The 17007-nt window shown below is 40.9% G+C and overlaps 1 non-coding gene across 1 annotated transcript; it reads right to left on the bottom strand.

Moving 5' to 3' along the window:
- Positions 1 to 1804: 1804 nt before the first annotated feature.
- On the bottom strand, positions 1805 to 1878 carry trnai-aau. The gene has a single exon. It is a non-coding gene; the product is annotated as a tRNA-Ile (tRNA).
- Between the last annotated feature and the right edge of the window lie 15129 nt (positions 1879 to 17007).

Genomic DNA, 17007 nt, shown 5'->3' with positions numbered 1-17007 from the left:
TAACCAAATCGACAAAACCTGCCAGGAAAGCCACCAAACGGAGACAACCACGCGGAGTGAAAAGACCCAGAACCAGTCGTTCAAAAACTACAGCATGTGACATCTTCTAAATGGCTCTGTTACACAACCAATCAGAGAATGTCTAAAAACAGAGAGCGGCGGCCTCCTGTTCGTTTGAGTTATTAGATGGCACCTGACCCAAATGAACGGGGCAGAATAATCCCCATGGGTCATGGGGGAGGTTGAGGTAGTCCACCCTCACTCCCCAAGATAGCAATTAAAAGAGTTGGTGTTGTAACCTTACAGTTAATAAGAGGTGAAATGTTTGTGAGGCTATTACTGTCATGTGCCAGTGAAGACTGAAGTTTGTGAGTAGATCACCTGTTTATTTCGTAGTACATCCTTTGTAAGAGGGGAGGAGATGTTGTGTATTTTGGGTTATAACAGGACCCGTAGCGGTCATGCCCAGATGCATTATGGGAAATGATGCTTTTAGGCTGTTGCTCGGGCTAGCTCCATGTTACGTTATGCCGTTATAATAAATACCTCGAGTTACGTCGTGGTCTGAGTATCATTGTTATACTAGTAACCCGGAGTGAAGATATAACACTTTGCCTAAAGAGAAGTTTCCAGCAGGAATCATCATTAAGGCAAATGAAAAGGGCTGGATAGATGAGGAAATGATGAAAGAGTGGCTGAGGGAGGTGTATGTAAGGAGACCAGGTGGTTTTTTCCACGCATCACCATCGCTCTTAATCTGTGACTCTATGCGTGCCCATCTCGCAGCCGATGTGAAAAAACTAGTGAAACAAATGAACTGTGAGCTTGCTGTCATTCCGGGAGGCCTGACAAAGGAACTCCAACCACTGGACATCGGTGTGAACCGCCCGTTCAAAGTAAGGCTGCGAGCGGCCTGGGAGCGAGCGGCCTGGGAGCAATGGATGACCGATGGAGACCACAGTTTCACCAAGAGTGGAAGGCAGCGCTGGGCGAGTTACGCCACAATTTGCCAATGGATTGTAGATGCTTGGGCTAACATGTCTGCTGGCACTGTTGTTCGAGCTTTCGCAAAAGCCGGCATCATTTCCGAGGAGCCGCACGGCACGGAAAGTGACTCTGACAGTGAAGAAAGTGAACTTGGCATGTTTGATGGAGATTTAGCGCAGCTGTTCAATTCAGACACAGAGGATGAGGACTTCGATGGGTTTGATGATAAAAATGTGAGTACCAAACTTTGTTTTGCTCCTGCTTTATTTTTAAATATGCACACTTGTATGCTTGTGTGTTGTTGATGATGACGATTACTGGTAATAAAAATGTGAGTAAGGTAGCGAACTCAGGTTTGCTCCCGCTTTATTTTTAAATACGCATACGGTACTTGTATGCGCCCTATAATCCAGTGCGCCTTATGTGTGTGTTAAATACAGTAATGGCACACATAACTGAGACTGCGCCTTTTAGTACAGTGCGTCTTATGGTCGTGAAAATACGGTACATGGTGTGCGTCTTCTACTGTTAGGGTCGATAGGTGAGGATATAAAGCAGCAGTTTTTGATGCAGTATGCTGTGTCAGACTTTGGAAATGAGTGATTTATCCAGAAAGTAGCTGGAAAAGTGATTTGGAGATTGTAGCTAAGCATGTAATGTATTCATTAGCGTGTCATGTGTCAGTGAATTTTGTGGTTTGCTGTCATTTGTAGTTGCGTACATCACTCACCTGGAAATTGGCAGAGGTTTTTTCTTGGATCCCACCAAATAAAATCCACAGTCTATCACGAGACAGCACCTTGGATGGCTGCTGGAATGGCCAGTATGGGGATTGAACCCATGACCTTGGCGTTATTAGCACCACGCTCTGACCAGCTGAGCTAACCGGCCTACAACTTGTGTGCGAACTGATCCTTTTGTTGACTAATATACCAAAAAAGAGGGTGGAAGAACTGTTAAGAACACAAGAGAAATGTGTGTTTACAAGAAATTACTTCAAGCTGTACCAATGAAAGCCAACTCTTGGAAGCTCCTACTGATCAGAAGCCACCTATGCAGGTGGAGTTCCACCAACAGCCTGCTTCCAAGTCGTGATTTTTTCACCCGTGTTGCTTGAGGTCATGGCATGTTATTGACTTTCTATGGTTGCTTCTAAGCCAAGACTACTGGAGCCTGGCACTGATAAGGCCAAGTTCATGGCTTCAGTCCCCAACCTGGCCATTCGAGCCTTGTTTGAGAACTCGTAGAGTCTCTGTTGAAGGACATGAAGTTGACAACAGTGTAGGAAATTTAAATGACATAAAGGAGCCGAGGTTGGCATGCTGCGAATGTATGCCTGCTTTTCAAGGACTCACAACCAACCACGAAGGGACTCGAACCCTCAATCTTCTTATCCGAAGTCAGACGCCTTGTCCGTTAGGCCACGTGGTCTGGCAGAAGCTCCCACTTTTCACGAACGTTCGTTGGAGTCTGCTTGAGCCAACTGCTGGTGTTGGGTTGGTCACATGGCTGGTGGATATTGCTTGATTGCTGCTTGAAATAATTGATTGTTTTTCCGGTGACGTCATCCCAAAGCATGGCAGCCTAACGAGTAGCGCTCTCTCATAAATAATTCATTCACCCCGCGAAGTGTCAAAATTATTACCAATTTCTGATAGATAGTAGAGTTACAACCGGGGTGAACATGGGGAAAAGAGACAAACAGAAAAGCTCAGCAGAAGAACGTGTAAACGAAGGGCCTACGGCAGCGGCATCGCCATCTCGACATGAAGTCAATGCTAGGGTCAACATGGATGAAGGCTCGGGCTTGACTATGATACTGGAAGAATTACGGGACTTTCGAAGAGAGTTCCAAGATTTTAAATCCGACTTGGTCAGAGCCAATAACAGGATAACCGAAGCAGAAACCCGCATTGCAAAGCTGGAAGACCGGGTCCAAAACGCGGAACAGGTGATCCTAAAGATGCTAAAAATTATCAACGAGCAAGAAAACAAAATTGTGGATCGGGAAAGCCGGGCCCCGCGAAAGAATCTGAGGCTGTACAATGTCCCCGAAGGAGTGGAGGGGTCTTCGATGCCAGTTTTTGTGGAAAAAGTATTGACGGAATGCCTCGACCTCCCCCAGGGCACAGAGCTTAGTGTCGAGAGATCACACCGGGCCCTGGGAGCAGTGAGGAACCGAGAGGGAACCCCACGTTCGATATTGATTTGTTTTGCACGTTTTAACACCAAGGAAGAAGTTCTGCGTAAAGCGTGGGGCAAGAGGACTGTTCTGCTGAACGGTCAGAGAATATATTTTGATCAGGATTACGCACCAGCTATTCCGCGAAAACATAAAGACTACGCTGAAGCTAAAAGAGCTCTGAAACAACAGAACATAAGATTCCAGACTCCCTATCCTGCTAAATTGAGGGTCTTCTATCAAGAGGGAACCGTGCTTTATGCGACGGCGGAGGAAGCAACCGCGGATATGCGGACAAGGGGATTCCAGATCACTAAAGTTGCCCCGAAGCAGACCTTAACGGAACAGCTGTCAAATTTGACGTGGGCGAAGACTGGAAAGTCGCAGCGGTGTGACTCGGACGGACATAGAGAAAGTCCCAATTGTGAGCAGCTTCAGCTATCTAACGACAGGAGATTAATGGAGATATATTGTGCGGTCGAAATGGGTGAGATAACAAATACTTTTCCCTTATTAGATGATTAAGATTGCTAGAGAGACTGTGGAGAAATGCATCTTAAAGGAGCTATCAGGGGCCCTTGCCCTCCAGTCAGGGGAGGTTTCCCCCTGTCTACGGGATTTATGTACCAGGGTCTGTTAGGACTGACCCCAACCTTGGAATTACATAGTACTTTTGTTTTTTTGTCTTGTTTTGTTTTTTCTTTGTCCGATTCTGGACGATTGTGGTTGTTTATTGTTCGGGTTTTTAGAGGGAGTTTACCAGTTGATAAATAATTAAGTTTGGATATTTTATTTCGGATAAATGAGCACTAGAGGAATCAAGGTTATATCCTTTAATGTGAATGGGCTCACGAATCCCATTAAACGAAGTTGAATCTTGACTAAAATGAAGAAAGATCGAGCGCAGATAGTATACTTACAAGAGACACACTTGAATAATAATGAACATGAAAAACTTAGGAGGATGGGTTTTACAAACATGTTCTCCTCAGCGTATGAATCAGGCCGCAGACGGGGCGTGGTAATCTTCATTTCCAGGGCACTGAACTTTGAAAAGTCATTTGAACTTAAAGATAAGGATGGGAGATTTATACTGGTACGGGGAACAGTTGATGGTAATCAGGTTACTCTAATGAATGTGTACGCCCCACCAGGAAGTGACCTAAGTTTCTTTAAGAACATTGTTAACATAATGGTGACAGAAACTCAAGGCCCTTTAATTTGAGGCGGTGATCTGAATATACGCCTACAGCCGGACCTAGACAGCTCTAAAAGAAAGAAGCCAGGATCGAGTACCTTATATAAAAGAATCTCAGCACTGTTCGATGAGGTGGGTTTAATTGATGTATGGAGAAATCGCTTTCCTACAAGGATGGATTACTCTCATTTTTCAGCCCCACGCTCACCCTACACGAGGATAGATTATTTTTTAATGTTTGGAAGAGATAGGGATAAAATCTTAACATGTGAGATGGGCTTGATAGATATAAGTGATCACGCACCGGTGTACCTAATGATTGATATGAATGTACACCCCAAAATTTCAATTTGGAGATTGAATTCATCCCTGCTTAAAGATGTGGAATTTAGGAAAGTAATAAAGGCAGAGCTCAAAGACTACCTTGAAATTAATGATAATGGGGAGGTGTTACCCCCGATACTATGGGATGCATTAAAAGCTGTTATGAGGGGGAAGATTATAGCATTTGCCTCCTTCCAAAAAAAAGCAAGAGAGAAAAAAATGGAAGAATTACAAGCGATTCAAAAACAATTAGAAAGTGAGCACAAACATAAGCCTTCAGCGGGCACCTTGCAGAAATTAACAATGATTAGAAATGAAATAAATACGCAGAGTATACAAACGATAAAGAGAAAATTGTTATATTTGAAACAGAAACATTATGATGGAGGATCGCAATCAATGAAAATTTTAGCATGGAAACTTAAGAAGAAGATAGCGGAGAATACTGTAACTAAAATCAAACACCCAGAGACGGGGAATATAATGACTCATCCTTGCAAGATACAGAACGCTTTTGAATCATTCTATAAATCATTATATGCGGGAGTCCCGGGGTGGCTGAACACGAAATGGACAACTTCCTGAACCCTTTATGCCTACCAAGCTTTAACGAGGAACAAAATAAAACGATGATAGCGGAGGTGACGGAAGCTGAACTCATGAATGCCATCAATAGGCTGAAATCAAATAAGTCACCAGGCTCCGATGGTTACACCGCAGAGTGGTATCGGGAATTCAAACAGGACTTGATCCCTACACTACTTACTACTTTTAACTGGGTGTTAAAAACAGCGCAAATTCCACCGAGTTGGAAGGAGGCAATTATTTCGGCTATTCCGAAAGAAGGGAAAGACAAAATGGAGTGTGGCTCATATAGACCTATTTCTGTCCTTAACATAGATTATAGATTGTTTACCTCGATAATGGCCAGGAGAATGGAAGAATTTTTACCTGACTTGATTAGCAATGATCAAACGGGGTTTATAAGACGACGACAGACCCAGGATAATATACGTAGAACTCTTCATGTAATACATCATGACCTGCTCCCCTCAGGCAGGAGGCTCCGGTCCATTCGCACCAGAACCTCTCGCCATAAGAACAGTTTCTTCCCCTCTGCTGTTGGACACATGAACACATGACACATGAGTTAGTGTTCCCACCACTAACACATGACCCTACGATGTGTTCACTGCATCATTCCATGTTTTGGCACTGATCACCACCTGCACTCATGTATATATCTTTCTACGTAGCACTTTTAATTCTTATTCTCATGTATATACAGTGGGGCAAAAAAGTATTTAGTCAGCCACCGATTGTGCAAGTTCCCCCACTTAAAATGATGACAGAGGTCAGTAATTTGCACCAGAGGTACACTTCAACTGTGAGAGACAGAATGTGAAAAAAAAATCCATGAATTCACATGGTAGGATTTGTAAAGAATTTATTCGTAAATCAGGGTGGAAAATAAGTATTTGGTCACCTCAAACAAGGAAAATCTCTGGCTCTCACAGACCTGTAACGTCTTCTGTAAGAAGCTTTTCTGTCCCCCACTCGTTACCTGTATGAATGGCACCTGTTTGAACTCATCATCTGTATAAAAGACACCTGTCCACAGCCTCAAACAGTCAGACTCCAAACTCAGCCATGGCCAAGACCAAAGAGCTTTCGAAGGACACCAGGAAAAGTATTGTAGACCTGCACCAGACTGGGAAGAGTGAATCTACAATAGGCAAGCAGCTTGGTGTGAAAAAAATCAACTGTGGGAGCAATCATCAGAAAATGGAAGACATACAAGACCACTGATAATCTCCCTCGATCTGGGGCTCCACGCAAGATCTCATCCCGTGGGGTCAAAATGATCATGAGAACGGTGAGCAAAGATCCCAGAACCGCACGGGGGGACCTGGTGAATGACCTGCAGAGAGCTGGGACCAAAGTAACAAAGGTCACCATCAGTAACACACTACAACGGCAGGGAATCAAATCCCGCAGTGCCAGACGTGTTCCGCTGCTGAAGCCAGTGCATGTCCAGGCCCGTCTGAAGTTTGCCAGAGAGCACATGGATGATACAGCAGAGGATTGGGAGAATGTCATGTGGTCAGATGAAACCAAAGTAGAACTTTTTGGTATAAACTCAACTCGTCGTGTTTGGAGGAAGAAGAATACTGAGTTGCATCCCAAGAACACCATACCTACTGTGAAGCATGGGGGTGGAAACATCATGCTATGGGGCTGTTTTTCTGCCAAGGGGACAGGACGACTGATCCGCGTTAAGGACAGAATGAATGGGGCCATGTATCGTGAGATTTTGAGCCAAAACCTCCTTCCATCAGTGAGAACTTTGAAGATGAAACGAGGCTGGGTCTTCCAACATGACAATGATCCAAAACACACCGCCCGGGCAACAAAGGAGTGGGTCCGTAAGAAGGATTTGAAAGTCCTGGAGTGGCCTAGCCAGTCTCCAGACCTCAACCCCATAGAAAATCTGTGGCGGGAGGTGAAAGTCCGTGTTGCTCGGCGACAGCCCCAAAACATCACTGCTCTCGAGAAGATCTGCATGGAGGAATGGGCCAAAATACCAGCTACTGTGTGTGCAAACCTGGTAAAGACCTATAGTAAACGTTTGACCTCTGTTATTGCCAACAAAGGTTATGTTACAAAGTATTGAGTTGTATTTTTGTTATTGACCAAATACTTATTTTCCACCCTGATTTACGAATAAATTCTTTACAAATCCTACCATGTGGATTCATGGATTTTTTTTTTCACATTCTGTCTCTCAAAGTTGAAGTGTACCTCTGGTGCAAATTACTGACCTCTGTCATCATTTTAGGTGGGGGAACTTGCACAATCGGTGGCTGACTAAATACTTTTTTGCCCCACTGTATCTCATGTATATCTCATGCATATATCTTTCTACGTAGCACTTTTAATTCTTATTCTTACTTTTATTTTTTCATGTCTATTTAAGCGCAATTTATGACAGCATGTTTGCACTGAAGCACCGCAGCAATTTCCTAATGTTGTAAACCTGCTCAACATTTGGCAATAAAACCCTTTCTGATTCTGATTCTGATTCTGATCAGATACAGACATCTAAGAGTACAGCCATGCTTATGAGTATTGATGCAGAAAAAGCCTTTGATTCCGTAAATTGGGACTTTCTATATAAAGTCTTGGATAAATTCAGCTTACATAAGGGAATTGTTGATACGGTGAGGGCAGGATGCACGACACCCTGGGTGTCGTGCACACTTAATGTATGGAGAAAAGTCGTGAAAGGATTCAAACTTGAACAGGATTTGGCTTTATTCAAATGGTATGCATATGATTCTGACTTTGCCCCGAATAAATTGGACTCACGTTTCAAAAGTTGGCCTGCTAAAGGGTTATCTACATTTGATAGTTTGATAAAGGATGGGAATCTTATTAGTTTTGACACGCTGAAACAGAGACACAATCTAGAAAAACTGGATTTTTATCGATACTTGCAAATAAGACACTATATAAAGACAACAATCGGTCTGATGTCAAACACTAATGTGGAACTGGTAACTTTATTTAGACAGGCGTACAGTGGGGATGTTGATACAACACATTTCTTTTTGGTATAATTTTCTTATAAATAAGCTTCCACACTCAACTGATTATGTGAAGATGTTATGGGAAAAGGAGGGAGGGATGTGTATTTCTAGGGATGAATGGACTCAGATGTGGGAATGGCAATGGAGGAGTACTTCCTCCAAAAGTTGGAGGGAGTTCGGATGGAAAACTCTGATAAGGTTCTTTATCACTCCGTGTCAAAAGGCTCACTATGATGGGAATCCTCCAGTGTGCTGGAGAAACTGTGGACACCAACGAGCACATCACACCCATATTATGTGGGACTGTCCTGGGCTACGGACTTACTGGAAAGACATTCATGGTATATTACAAGGCATTTTTAACTGTACATTCCCTCAGGATATGAAGACAATTTTTTTTGGCTGTATACCGCAGAACTGGTCCAAAAATGACATATGTCTGTTAAGAGCTTTATTGGTTGCAAGTAAGAAATGTATAACAAAGAAATGGTCCTCGCAAGACATACCGACCTTGTCATTATGGTGGGAAATTACGTTAGAGATATATAGGATGGAGGAAGTAACAGCTCATGTTAATGACAGGATGGCCTGGTTCCATCTGTGTTGGGATAAGTGGGTCCAATACGTCAATACCCATAAACCGAATCTTCTTTTTAAAGCTTGAAACCACCAATCTAGTTAATTGCTCACTCCCGACTGAGTTTTCTCCTTTTATTTTATATATATATAATTTCCCCCCTTTTTTTCCCTCTCCTTCTTTCTTCCTTCTCGTTTTGTTTTGTTTTTCTCTTGTAAACTGTGTTAATTAATGCCTGTAATCACCTTTGTGAAGTAATATTGTAGAAATAAAGAATATATAAAAAAAAAAGAAATAATCGATTGTTGTTTGAAACAAGTTCATGCCACAGCATTTCTCCCATGTATCACGCTCTTAAAAATGTAGTCCTACCTGCCACATGCACAGTGGATCCACCCACTAAGCCAGAGTATCAACTGCCAATGGAGGTCATAAAGCTTACGTGGCCCGATCTGTCACCTGGAAGTTGGCAGAAGTTTTTTTCTTGGATCCCACCAAACAAAACCACAGTCTACCATGAGACAGCACCTTCCATACTGGAAGGGCCAGTATGGGGATTGAACCCATGACTTTGGCATTATTAGCACCATGCTCTGACCAGCTCAGCTAACCATTGAGGGTTTGGAGGAAGTAATTATTGAAGTTAACTCAGAAAGATCAATTGGAGAAAAAGAGTCTAACTTAACATCAATGGTACTAAGAGTAGCTGTAGATAATATTACATCTGTGGGATGATTATTGGTAATTTTTTCTCTAATGATAAAAATTTTATTTGTGAAGAAGTTCATGAAGTCATTACTAGTTAACGTTAAAGGGATGGTTGGCTCAATAGAGCTCTGACTTTTTGTCAGCCTGGCTACAGTGCTGAAGAGAAACCTGGGGTTGTTCTTATTTTCTTCAATCAGTGATGAATAGTAAGATGTTCTGGCTTGGTGGGGTACTTTCTTATAAAGCAGCAAACTATTTCTCCAGGCTAAATGATGATCCTCTAAATTTTCCTCTCCAGCTTACGAGTCATCTGCTTTAGGGTACGTGTTTGAGAATTATACCACGGAGTCAGGTACTTCTGATTTGAGGCCTTAGTTTTCACAGGAGCTACAGTATCCAGAGTCGTACGTAGTGAGGAGGTAAAATTATTAACAAGATAATCGACCTCTGTTGGAGTAGTATTATGCAACTCCTATTACCTCTTTCTCTGTAAATGTTTCTAACTGTAAATATTCACTATTCACTTCACGTTGTACTGCGTATGATTGTCTGTATGATGAATACAATTTAAATTTGAATTGAATTTTAAAACTTCAAATTCAAGCAAATGAACTCTGCTCAGAACCAAATCAACATTCATTTAATAAATAAATAAGGGATAAAATAAAGCAAGTGATCTGGAAAATAATAAATAAAAGGAAACAAGCAGACAATGAAAAATAAAAGTACAGCAAGATATAGAAAAAACTATAGAAAAATTGTTGGGGCAATACACTTATATACACTTCATCAGAGTAGATGTCTTCTTGAAAGTGCTGTAAGTAAAACTAATAACTAGATTAAGAATATAATTCCTCCACTGTTATCTTCAATGCCATATGCCAACACAGTGCAGTGGCTACCTAAACGTTGCTCCCACAGCAGTCAATTATCTTGTTAGTGAAAAAGAAAGCCTAAAATGAGAAGTATTTTGCTCCGTGGTATAATTGTCAAACACACACCTTAAAGCAAATAACGCGTAATTTGGAGAGGACAATGCTTCTCAGTAATTGTAAGATCATCTAAGCCTGGAAAAATAATTTGTATGTCACAGCAGGACACGCTGGTGTGTTTATGAAGCAGACCCAATATGCAGACACAGGAGAAAAGTATAACAAAAAGCGAACCTTTGTTGTGGCTGATAGTAAACACAGAAAAGGCGACAAAATGAGGGAAAAACTAAACTAGACCTATACTGGGAGCAGCTAAACAGTAGGGGTGCAACGATACACAAAATTCACGGTTCGGTTCGGTTCGATACTTTGGTGTCACGGTTCGATATTTTTTCGATACAAAAAAATGTTCATGCATTTTTAATTTGTCATTTATTAAAATTATAAATATATATTTTAACTCAAAAGTACAGTTTTTAAATTTAACCCTAACCCTTGTGCGTGTTTTTTATTTTGACAGCGAATGCGCACCTGCGGACCATTTATGTGCAGCCCTGGTTATTTAGCTCATCATATTGCAGCCACAGAAATTCTTTTGTCCATGAAACCATAAAGCTGCACTTTCTTTTTGCCTTATAGTCTGATTTGTCATAACTTCTCCGTTTTGTGGTAAGCTTTTCTTTGGCTGTCACTTCTTCACCCTGACCTGTCTTATTTGGCTCAGCAGAACTGAAATGCTTTTACACGCTCACTCACATAAGCTCAGCGATTCTCTGCGCGATCAACCTCTCACATGTTTAAGCTTGCTGCGGGAGATTTCACTTGTCATGTTTGCATAGTAAGCTAACGATTAATAAGACGATGTCAGAGGAATTGGTGCACAAATTATCATCACTCACAGATCAGTACTGTCGCTCTCTATACACAGTTCGCACGATTGCAAAGTGAAAGCAAAAAAACAAGCGCAAATTCAAACGCGACTTCAATATGTCACATATTGACAGTGGCTCACCGATGCCAATGACATAATTACCCAGCTACATTTCTGACAGAATGCAAAAGCATTGACATATATTTTTCCTACAATAGCCCGACGGGCAGGGAAGAGATAGATTTTGGTAGCCCGACTGAAAAAATCGCTAGCTCCGGGACGTCGGGCTAGCGATATTGCAAGCCCTGTATCTGATTGAGGAATCACTAATCTTTGGAAAAGAGAGTTTATTACAGAGAAATGTCTCTTTCCAAAATAAAAGCTATACTATTCGCTTCTTCTGGGCTATATTCTCAGCAGCATAAGGAGAATCATGTGCTAACAGCTGTCTAAATGACTCGGCTAAAGTTAGTAGCATGCTTGTTGTTTTTGTCTTTGCACTAGGATGATGTCGGCGTAAATGTGCAGTCATATTCGTTGTGTTCCCACTAGTGCTTTCAGGTTAATCTCGTTGAAATGACCTTAACGCCACAACACGGCAAATCTCCGTTAACGAGCTACCGCCGATCGCTCCGTGCATGGGGCTGGGCTAGACGGCAAACACTTTAACGAGCTAACTGCGCTAACACACTAGTTCACACCAATGTAATTGAGCATTGCATGGCACATCCAACATACTGTTTTACTTTAGTCCATGACTCGCTTACCTTCAGGGTCATACGTCACATGAAAACCAAAATAATTCCAAACGCCAGATCTGAATGAGGGTGGGGGAGGTGCCCTGCGCTCTTCCTTCTGACTATGCTGTCTGTGTTGAGCGCTCAGTAGATCTGCGCTCGACAGTGCAGCCTAGGCGGAATAGTCGAACACAGATTCACTGAGTGCTCAACACAGACAGCATCGTCAGAAGGAAAATTGATAAAATAAATTACAAATGTTGTATTGTTCGATACATATGCGTACCGAACCGAAAGCACTGTATCGAACGGTTCAATATCGATACGAATATCGTTGCACCCCTACTAAACAACTATGACAATCAGAACATGAAATGACAAAATGAAACTGATCAGGAATATGGGAAATATGAACGTGAAGAAAACTAAACCTGGCACGAGCATGAACCTGAACAACAGAAAAAATAAGACCCTGTGACCTGACTTGACATGACATAAACAAACGACCTGACAAAGAACAGAAGGAGAGACGAGGACATAAATGCACAGAAGGGTAATGAGGGAAGTGGAAACACCTGGGGAGACACCACTGACGCAAATAAACATTACGCCACAGGGTGAAGGAAAACAAAACATGTTGAACATGGAAACAATAGACTCTTCAAAATAAACCAGAAACATGGAGAGACATAGATATGACACACAACCTTGACAACATGGACACAGACATGAAAACATGACAGACTGGACCAGAAACATGACACATAAACCAGGGGACATGGATGATAATTTTTGCTAAACTAAAACTCAACTAGACACTAAGTAAATAATAACAAAAAAAAAACTTATCACAAACTTAACATAAGAAAATCAAAAATACAAAATAAACTCAAAACGTTGGGTCACAGACCCAGGCCCTGACATTGTTTCCCTTATTATAAAACACATCTGTAAAGCTAGACCCTTTTTAATGCTGTAGCCATGCTGACAGAGCCAGAGCTCTGTTGAGCAATCATTCCTTTAACATTTACCCGTAATAAATGCATGAATTTGTTCACAATTAAATGTTAACCATTAGAGAAAAAAATATTTATAACTACTTTGAATACTGTAGATTCAAGATTTGTCACATGCATAGTTATACAAGTATAACACGCAGTGAAATGTAAGCTGACACGCTCCTTGACTTGTGCAAAAGGGGGGAGAGAAGAAGAACATTATATATTATATACTGTACATTAGGTAAATGTGCATTGTATGCAGCAAGCAGGTGAATTCTGTACATTATTTATTTATTTATTTATTTATTTATTTATTTAGGACAGTGCATGTTAATGAACATAAATGTAAAAAAAAATTACATGAATGTAAACATACCAGATTATAGCCAAGGGCTAATTTCCATCTGTTGTCCTTAAGCATAAAAATAGACATAATAATTCATAAAAATTCATCATTCATTCATAATAAAAACTCCATCACCAAACTTACACATACACACCATTCTGTTCCCAAATAAAACATTAAAACTATACAACTTATACATGATCACACACTTGATTTGTCCATAACCAGTTTTTAACCTTTGCCTTAAACAAATTGAATGTCGAGCATTCTCTAATGGGTTGAGGAAGACTGTTCCACAGATGGCCTCCCTGGACAGAAAGGACGTTCTGCCCAAATGCTGTCCGTCTGTGTGGTATAAACAAGTCTCCTCGGATTGTAGCTCGAGTGGTCCTGTCTGAGCTTTCTTTATGCCTAATGAACTGCTTTAGTGGTGGTGGAGCAAGGGAGTGTAAGACTTTATATATTAAACTCACTCTTTTAAGTTTCACTAAGTTATTGAAGTTCAGTAATTTATGTTTTTTTAACACATGACAGTGGTGGTGGGAAGTCGGTTTTTTGTCAAGTAGTTTTAAACTTCTTTTATAAATGTTTTCAATAGTTTTAAGTGTTGTTGGACAAGCAAGTGACCAGGACGTCAAACAATAGTCCATATGAGAGATGATCATTGAGTAAAAATAAGTTTTTGCAACATTCATATTTAAAGTATTACGTATATGATTAAAATTTCGATTATTAAATTTAAGTACCTGGGACACTTTATTTATGTGACTCTTGAAGGATAATGTTGGGTCTAGAATGACCCCAAGATATTTAAATTCTGGAGCTAATTCAAGCTCTACTCCATCCAGGAATATGTTTGACTGCTTCAAGTTTAAGGGGCGTTTTGAAAAATACATACCGACAGTTTTTGAGGTGTTCAACATTAGGCATGAGTCCTCCAGCCAGCTATGTATTAATGCTAAAGCAGCTGTAAGATCTTTTGCCACCTGCTGGACACTATTTGCTTGCGTATATATAACTGCATCATCTGCATACATTTGAGTAAATATATTTGGACAGACTTCAGGTAAGTTATTGATAAAAAGAGAGAACAGTAAGGGCCCAAGAACAGATCCTTGAGGAACCCCTGTATCACAGTCTAAATATGGAGATTTAACCCCATCCAACACCACACACTGTTTCCTGTGTGAGAGATATGAGGCAAACCACTGAAGAGCCTGACTGGAGATATTAAACCGAGTCAATCTGGATAACAATATCTGATGGTTTACAGAGTTGAAAGCCTTCCTCAGATCTAAAAATACAGCTCCAACACAGGGACTCTTGTCCAGCAAGCTCTTCAAGTTCTCCACTAACATACACAGGGCAGTATCTGTGGAGTGATGTGCCCGAAAGCCAAACTGCAATGGATGTAATGAGGGTTGGGTGTTTTCTAGGTGAGCAGTGAGGAGTTTAACCACCCACTTCTCAGCTATTTTAGATACGACCGGGAGTATGCTTATGGGGCGATAATTAGCCATGTCAGTCTTCACACCTGCTTTGAAAATTGGTGTAACTGCAGCAATTTTCCAATCTGTTGGAACAATGGAGTGTTTGAAAGACATATTCAAAACATGAGTTGTTGGACGTACAAGAAAATCCATATGTTCCTTTAGGAAGTTTGTGTTAATACCATATACATCAAGTGATTTTGATTGTTTTAAACCTGTAATTAGTTTAGCAACTTCAGTGTCTGAAATATGAGTGATGGTGAACAAATTTTGACCAACATCATTCACATTATCAGAGCATATGACTGAGTCAAAGCTCTGACTGATCTCCTTAACAGATGAAATAAAGAAAGTGTTTAAGTTACTGGCAATAGATAGAGGCTCTCTAACAATAGAGTTATTTACATAAAGTTCAATTGTGTTTTTACTTTTGTTTGAATGACGGCCAAGTAATTTATTTAAGTGTTGCCAGATAATTTTACCATTACCTTTGGCTCTTTCAATTATATTTATAAAAAATTTTGCTTTGGCCTGTCTCAAACTTCTTGTTACTTTATTCCGCATTGAAGTAAATCTCTGTCTATCCAGAGTTAGACCTGTTTTCAGAAACTGCTTTAGTAATTGATCTCTTGTTTTCATTAAATTCTTGCACTCTTTGTTTAACCAGGGCAAATTAGATGATGTCTTTATTTTTTGTCGAGCTCTAATGGAGTATGTTGATATAACATCCTTGACAATGTCAGTGAAGTGACTGCTGCAGAATTGTGGATCATCACTACACAATAAAGGCTCCCAGTTAACTGATGCTAATGCTTCTGCTACATTTTGTCGCTGACTTCTTGGTATGAATTCATAAAAGGATCTCCTATTAGATGAACTTTGAAAGTCATTCTTAACCCGTGATTTTATAAGTTTTCTAGAAAATAATATAAAATTGTGGTCTGAAATACCAGTGATAAAATTATAAGATTTAATAATTCGCTCGGGCTTATTACTGAAAACCAGATCTATTTTAGTTTTAGAGTGTCTTGTTATTCTTGTGGGTTGTTCAATGTGTTGAGTAAAGTTCAAAGTCTCCATTATGTCCTTGAGTGTTTTTCTGTCCTTTTCACAGTCCCAGTTGACATTAAAATCTCCCATTACAATTATTTCATTAGACTTATTATTTATAGCATGATATTTAAGTAATATCTGTAGTTGTTCATAAAAAATATTCTTTGCGGAAGGAGGGCGATATAAACAGATCAACGTAAATGACATTTCTGGGGAAAGAGTGATTTTAACAGAAATATGTTCTATTTCGACATCTATTGGTGAACTAAGTAAAGAGCAATCCAGGTGTTTTTTTACATACACAAGTATTCCTCCTCCTCTTGTTCCAATTCTATCCCTTCTGAATACTGTGTACTCTGGAAAGACAACCGCAGACTCAGGAGAAGAACTTGTGAGCCAAGATTCAGAGATACCCAAAATAGAAATATTGGAATTGCTTAGAATATGTTCCAGTTGCTCATGCTTTGGTAACATACTGCGAATGTTAATGTGTCCACATAGAAGCCCCTTTGGTTTATTTTTAGTGTCCCAGATTACTTTAGCCTGATTAAATGTCTTGCAGATCTTTGTTCCTCTGTAAATTTTAATAGCACGATTTCTTGTCCTTTTGTTGACAATACTATGAGCATTTAATGATGAGAAACCCTTTACCGGAGACTGTAGTTTGGGTACAGCAGGTGGAGGCCCAGGCAGCTGAGGTGTAGGCCCAGGCAGCTGAGGTGGAGGCCCAGCTAGCTGAGGTGGAGGCCCAGCTAGCTGAAATGGAGGCCCAGGAAGCTGAAATGGAGGCCCAGGCAGCTGAGTTGGAGGCCCAGGCAGCTGAGTTGGAGGCCCAGGCAGCTGAGGCGTAAGCCCTGGCAGCCGAGGTGGAGGCCCGAGCAACTGAGGTGAAAGCCCAGCTAGCTGAAATGGAGGCCCAGGCAGCTGAGGTGGATGCCCAGGAAGCTGAAATGGAGGCCCAGGAAGCTGAAATGGAGGCCCAGGCAGCTGAAATGGAGGCCCAGGCAGGCC

This window comes from Simochromis diagramma, unplaced genomic scaffold (genome assembly GCF_900408965.1).
Source record: "Simochromis diagramma unplaced genomic scaffold, fSimDia1.1 OVJJ01000374.1, whole genome shotgun sequence".
In the NCBI taxonomy this organism is placed as follows: Eukaryota; Metazoa; Chordata; class Actinopteri; order Cichliformes; family Cichlidae; genus Simochromis; species Simochromis diagramma.
This window is presented reverse-complemented; position numbering and strand designations above follow the sequence as displayed.